The sequence below is a fragment of the Alnus glutinosa genome, chromosome 3 (genome assembly GCF_958979055.1).
Source record: "Alnus glutinosa chromosome 3, dhAlnGlut1.1, whole genome shotgun sequence".
Taxonomy (NCBI): Eukaryota; Viridiplantae; Streptophyta; class Magnoliopsida; order Fagales; family Betulaceae; genus Alnus; species Alnus glutinosa.
The window spans coordinates 18,114,183-18,121,021 of NC_084888.1; positions in this window are offsets into that span (position 1 = coordinate 18,114,183).

Genomic DNA, 6,839 nt, shown 5'->3' on the forward strand with positions numbered 1-6,839 from the left:
CACTATGGCTATTGGAAGGCACGTATGGTTTTCTTTTTGAAATCTATTGACTGTTGGGGTATTGTTGAAACTGGTTGGACTAAACCAGAGGATGAAACACCTGAACTAGCCCCTCAAAAGAACACACGCATTTCCAATGATAAAGCCCTCCATGCTCTATGCCAAGCACTTTGACCATCTGAATTTTCAAAGATTTCAAACTGTGAATCAGCCAAAGAAGCATGGCAAATCTTAGAAACAATATATGAAGGCACGAAACTTGTTAAATCTGCCAAACTTCAAATGTTGATTTCGAGATTTAAAGAAATTAAAATGTTAGAAGAAGAGACTTTTGGAGACTTTTACTCCAAGATAAGTGACCTAATGAACTCCATGGTGAGTCTTGGGAAACCTATCTCGAACGGCCCATGTCCACCGTCGGGACGGCGCCCAGCTATATTTTGCCTGACGCTCATTTGAGATCCCAGCCTATAAATAGAGGCCCCTGGACATTGAGATCTGTAAGAATTCGCTATTGAATTCCACAACTGCTCAGAGACGTGATATTTCCTCTGAAGCTATTTCAAGTGTGCTGTTGTTGCGCTACATCTGAAGTCTATCTTAGAGGTTGGCCCTAAGGTAAAGGATTCCATTGAAGACCTTTCAGGTAGGAGACCTGGTTGGGAAGCATTTGTGTTGGGTTACACGTCAGAGAGCAAGGTAGACCACTGCATTGGGTATATGTGAGTGTTACTATCTTGTATCTAGCTGTCTTTTGAATAGTGGAATTCCTGGGTTTGGCTACCCCAGAGTTGTTTTTCTCTTGATTGAGTTTCTATTTCGTCAACAAAAATCTCTGTGTCATTTACTTTCCACTGTGTTTATTTTGGTTGACACTTTGCTCACACAGTTGTCGTTTTATTTAGAAGTCAAATTTTTATTTTCAATTGGTATCAGAGCTTGGTACACTCTGTGTAGATTTAATTCTTGAGTGTTATTTCTTTTTGACTTCTATATTATGTCTCAAACTCTTAATTATGTTCCTACCTTTGATGGTACGAACTATGGCTATTGGAAGGCACGTATGCATTTCTTTTTTAAATATATTGACTGTTAGGGTATTGTTGAAACTGGTTGGACTAAACCATAGGATGGAACACGGAACTAGCCCCTCAAAAGAACGCACGCCTTTCCAATGATAAAGTCCTCCATGCTCTGTGCCAAGCACTTTCACCATCTGAATTCGCAAAGATTTTAGACTGCGAATCAGCCAAAGAAGCATGGCAAATCTTGGAAACAACATATGACGGCACGAAACTTGTTAAATCTGCTAACCTTCAAATGTTGATTTCGAGATTTGAAGAAATTAAAATGTTGGAAGAAGAGACTTTTTGAGTGTTTTACTCCAAGATGATTGACCTGAGGAACTCCATGGTGAGTCTTGGGAAACCTATCTCGGATGTAAAACTCATCCGAAAAATTCTAAGATCTTTGCCTGAAGGTTTCGGGATCAAGGTGACCACCATTGAGGAAAGCAAGGACCTTGAGGAGATGAAGATTGAAGAGCTGGTAGGATCTCTTCAAACATATGAGCTGTCTTTACCCCCGGTCAAGAAGTTGAAGACCATTTCCCTAAAGGCTTCTAAGAAGAAGGTAGAAGCTCCGTCTGAAGATAACTCTGGGGATGAAGAAAAAGCTGTGGCTATGTTAGCCAAGAATTTCAGAAGACTAATGAAAGATGATCGGTTTAAGAAGAAGTTTTCTGAAAGAGTAAAGAAACCTCCAAGAGAAGCTGAACTTGAGGAAGAAGAGAAGAAAGACCTCAGAGAACCCCGATGTTTTGAATGCTCAGGCTTTGGGCATATCCAGGCTGATTGTGGGAATCTTAAGAAGGGCAAGAGGAAGGCATACAACGTGACTCTCAGTGATGAGTCAGAAGAAGACGCTCCAGAGTCTGTAAAATTTTTGGCCTTTGCAGCCCAACATTTTGAAGAAGAAGACTCGTATTACTCGGAGCATAGTGATATTGAGGAAGAGCTCAAGGACGCCTACAAGACACTCTACCTAGTGTATGAGAAGTTGAGGGAAGGCCGTAAGTAGCATCTCTCTGATCTGAATAACCTACAAACTGAAAAGAGTTCATTGCTGCTTAGAATACAAGAGCTTGAGGAAAAACTACTAGAGACACAACTCTAGCTAGAGAGAGTCACTCATGAGAAGCTGTCTCGTATGCTGTCCATCCAGCAGAGCCCAACAGACAAGACTAGTCTTGGGTATGTAGCTTCATCTTCTAATTCTCCTTCTTCCTCAAAGACTGTGTTTGTGAAGCCTACAGTCTCAGAGCCTCCTCCCACAGTTGAAGATAAAAGTAAGGACAAGGTCAACGATGATGTTCCAGGCACTCAGGAGCCACATTCCATCAGAAGACCTCCTATATGCCACCACTGCGGTTTAAGTGGGCATGTTCGTCCTCAGTGCTCACTCCTAAAAGCACAAAAGGCCAAAGCAAAGAAAGGGGTGCCCAGACAAGCTCATCGTGGCACTAGACCTGAGGCTCAGTATCAGACTCCATGGCATCAGGCACCTTATCAAGCACCATTGATACATGCACCAAGGTATCAAGCTCGACAATATCAAGCACCTAGGTCTCATGCTCCTTGGGTCCATGCATCTCAGCATCTGTGGTGTTAGTATTTTTGCCTCATTCTGTGTTTTGGACAAAATCACTTGTATGTGAAATGGTGCTGTAAACATAGATTTCACTATTTGTAGCTCTATTAGAAGACTTTGCACTACGATGATTTCAGTTCCCTGTCAGCCGTCCGAATGATCGAGCCATCCTGTCGGGACACTCATCTGACAACTGTTCCATCCGTCCAGACGACGTGCCATACCGTCTGAATGCCTGTCAGACCAAGTATCATTCGTCTGGACGACGTGCACTTCCGTCCAGACCCTCCACTGTGTCGAAAAGGTTCTATCCAACTTGCATCTGTCTGGACGTTTCAGCAGCACGTCCGGACGCCTATTGGTACTCAACCAGTCTCAAATACTTTCCAAGTTCCGATAAAGGAAAGATCGTCCAACCGTCTGGACGATGTGGTATCCTGTCTAGAAGAGCGTCTCCGTAAGGCAAGAATTGCAACTGAAATATCCCCGTCCGGACGTCTATCAGTCTTGGTACGGACGCGCGAGCAACTAATATGGAAATTGCCAATTCTACTTCAATCGTTCTGAAGACTGCCTCTCATGGTCCGGGCGCGCGCATAGCAGATATGGAAATTGCTTGTTGAAGTTCAGCAGTCCGAACACTCATCCCCTAGGGTCCGAACGCGCGAAGCCTTATAAGGAAATTATTTACAGCGGACGTATGACCGTCCGGATGATGTGCCATCCCGTCCGGACGCGGTTTTTAAACAGGAAAGATTTCTCAGCGAAATTTTTCAGAAAATCTTGTTGCACAGTTGTCTGTCTGGACGACCCATGTCCACTGTCGGTACAGCGCACAGCTATATTTTTCCTGACGCTCATTTGAGATCCCAGCCTATAAATAGAGGCCTCTGGGCATTGAGAACTGTAAGAATTCACTATTGAATTCCACAACTGCTCAGAGACGTGATATTTCCTCTGAAGCTATTTCAAGTGTGATGTTGCTGCGCTACATCTGAAGTCTATCTTAGGGGTTGGCCCTAAGGTAAAGGATTCCGTTGAAGACCCTTCAGGTAGGAGACCTGGTTGGGAAGCGTTCGTGTTGGGTTACACTTCAGAGAGCAAGGTACAACCACTGCATCGGGTATATGTGAGTGTTACTATCTTGTATCTGGCTATGTCTTCTGAATAGTGGAATTCCTGGGTTTGGCTACCCCAGAGTGGTTTTTCTCTTGATTGAGTTTCCACTTCGTCAACAAAAATCTCTATGTCATTTACTTTTCGCTGTGTTTATTTTTGTTGACACTTTGCACACACACTTGTCGTTTTATTTAGAAGTCAAATTTCAATTTTTAATTGGTATCAGAGCTTGGTACACTCTGTGTAGATTTAATTCTTGAGTGTTATTTCTTTTTGACTTCTATATTATGTCTCAAACTCTTAATTTTGTTATTGCCTTTGATGGTACAAACTATGGCTATTGGAAGGCACATATGCATTTCCTTTTGAAATCTATTGACTGTTGGGGTATTGTTGAAACTAGTTGGACTAAACCAGAGGATGCAACACCTGAACTAGCCCCTCAAAAGAACGTACACCTTTCCAATGATAAAGCCCTCCATGCTCTATGCCAACCACTTTCACCATCTGAATTTGCAAAGATTTCAAACTGCGAATCAGCCAAAGAAACATGGCAAATCTTGGAAGCAACATATGAAGGCACGAAACTTGTTAAATCTGCCAAACTTCAAATGTTGATTTCGAGATTTGAAGAAATTTAAATGTTGGAAGAAGAGACTTTTGGAGAGTTTTACTCCAAGATAAGTGACCTGAGGAACTCCATGGTTAGTCTTGGGAAACCTATGTCGGATGTAAAACTCATCCGAATAATTCTAAGATCTTTGCCTGAGCGTTTCGGGATCAAGGTGACCACCATTGAGGAAAGCAAGGATCTTGAGGAGATGAAGATTGAAGAGCTGGTAGGATCTCTTCAAACATATGAGCTGTCTTTACCCCTGGTTAAGAAGTTGAAGACCATTGCTCTAAAGGCTTCCAAGAAGAAGGTAAAAGCTCCATCTGAAGATGACTCAGAGGATGAAGAAAAAGCCGTGGCTATGTTAGCCAAGAATTTCAGAAGACTAATAAAAGATGAACGGTTTAAGAAGAAGTTTTCTGAAAGAGTAAAGAAACCTCCAAGAGAAGCTGAACCTGAGGAAGAAGAGAAGAAAGACCCCAGAGGACCCCGATATTTTGAATTCTCAGGCTTTAGGTATATCCGGGCTGATTGTGGGAATCTTCAGAAGGGCAAGGGGAAGGCATACAACGTGACTCTCAGTGATGAGTCAGAAGAAGATGCTCTAGAGTCTGAAAAATTTCTAGCCTTTGTAGCCCCACATGTTGAAGAAGAAGACTCGTATTACTCGGAGCATAGTGATAATGAGGAAGAGCTCAAGGAAGCTTACAAGACAGTCTACCTAGAGTATGAGAATCTGAGGAAAGGCCGTAAGCAACACCTCTCTGATCTGAATAGCCTGCAAACTAAAAAGAGTTCATTACTGCTTAGAATACAAGTGCCTGAGGAAAAACTACTAGAGACACAGCTCCAGCTAGAGAGAGTCACTGATGAGAAGCTGACTCGTATGCTGTCCATCCAGAAGAGCCCAACTGACAAGATTGGTCTCGGGTATGTAGCTTCATCTTCTGATGCTCCTTCTTCCTCAAAGATTGTGTTTGTGAAGCCTACAATCTCAGAGCCTTTTCCCACTGTTGAAGATAAAGGGAAGGACAAGGTCAACGATGATGGTCCAGGCACTCAGGAGCCTCATTCCATCAGAAGTCCTCCTATATGCCACCACTGTGGTTTAAGTGGGCATGTTCGTCCTCAGTGCTCCCTCCTAAAAGCACAAAAGGCCAAAGCAAAGAATGAAGTGCCCAGACAAGCTCATCATGGCACTAGACTTGAGGCCCAGCATCAAACTCCATGGCATCAGGCACCTTATCAAGCACCATTGAGACAAGCACCAAGGTATCAAGCTCGACAATATCAAGTACCTAGGTCTCATGCTCCTTGGGTCCATGCATCTCAGCATCAGTGGCCTCAGCAACGGTTTGCACCGGCCAAGCACCTTAGAGGGCCACAGATGGTGGAAGGCAATCAACACCACAATGAGCCACCTATCTGGATGCAGAATATGATGGAGTGGATGATGACGTCTTACCTGCAACCACCCACAAGAAGGCAGGCTTGGATCAAGAAGGACTGTCACCCCCTGTGGGGGAACAGACGCACCTAGCAGGTTCGGGTGTTCATGCCTAGGATTTGGTTCCTAATCCTAAGGCATCAGGTTTGATTGCTTATTTTGCTGTTATATTTGCAATCTAGGAACCAGTGGTACTTTGCTTTTGCCCCCTATTTTGTTTGTAGAGCTTTGCAGGTGTTTATTGGGGAAGGCAGAAAAAGCAGGTCGAGCGATTGTTTTTCTGTACTGGCATCATCAGGTTTGATCTTGCCTTGCATATGATGCTTTTCCATATTGCATTTTTTTTTTATAATAATAAAAAAATAAAATAAAAAAATTGTGGGGAGTATTTGCAGGATAATTTTTTTTCTTGGCCTATCAGATAATTGCATGTATTTTCTCCTGATATCTCAATTCTTTGTGTATTAATTTACTTTGCTTAGATATAATTGAGAGTTTCTGACTATAATTTGCCAAGTGTTTTCCTGTTTATGCAAAAAATTGGAAAGCTTCTTTTCTCTTAAGATGAAAATGTGCACTATCCACAGCCCTTTAAGGTATATCTTTCCTTCTCTGACATTTTTTTTCTAGAAATTCTGGATAAGAGAATAAGTTTTTTTTTAAAAGATGACCAAATTGGCTACATGCAAGTTGAACCTAGCACCTATAAACTCTGGCATTCCCTTTAGTTTGCAGCACCGTAAGAAACAAGCAGTTAATCATATGATTTCTGTGTTTTTAAGTATATATTCACTACTTATGTGCTACATTTGCTGTATGCCTTGCCCTCTACGTGCAAGTAAAACATTTACATTGTCCTTCATGGTACAAGTAAATCATTTAGGTGCTGCATCTCAGGGTGGCTAGGCCCTAGTAAGTTATAAGGTTTGACTTGTGGCTTATCTTCCAGTTATTTTCTCTCTTGTCTAGAAAATCTGGTTACTCTCTGTCATGTCTTCGAAAGTCTTACCT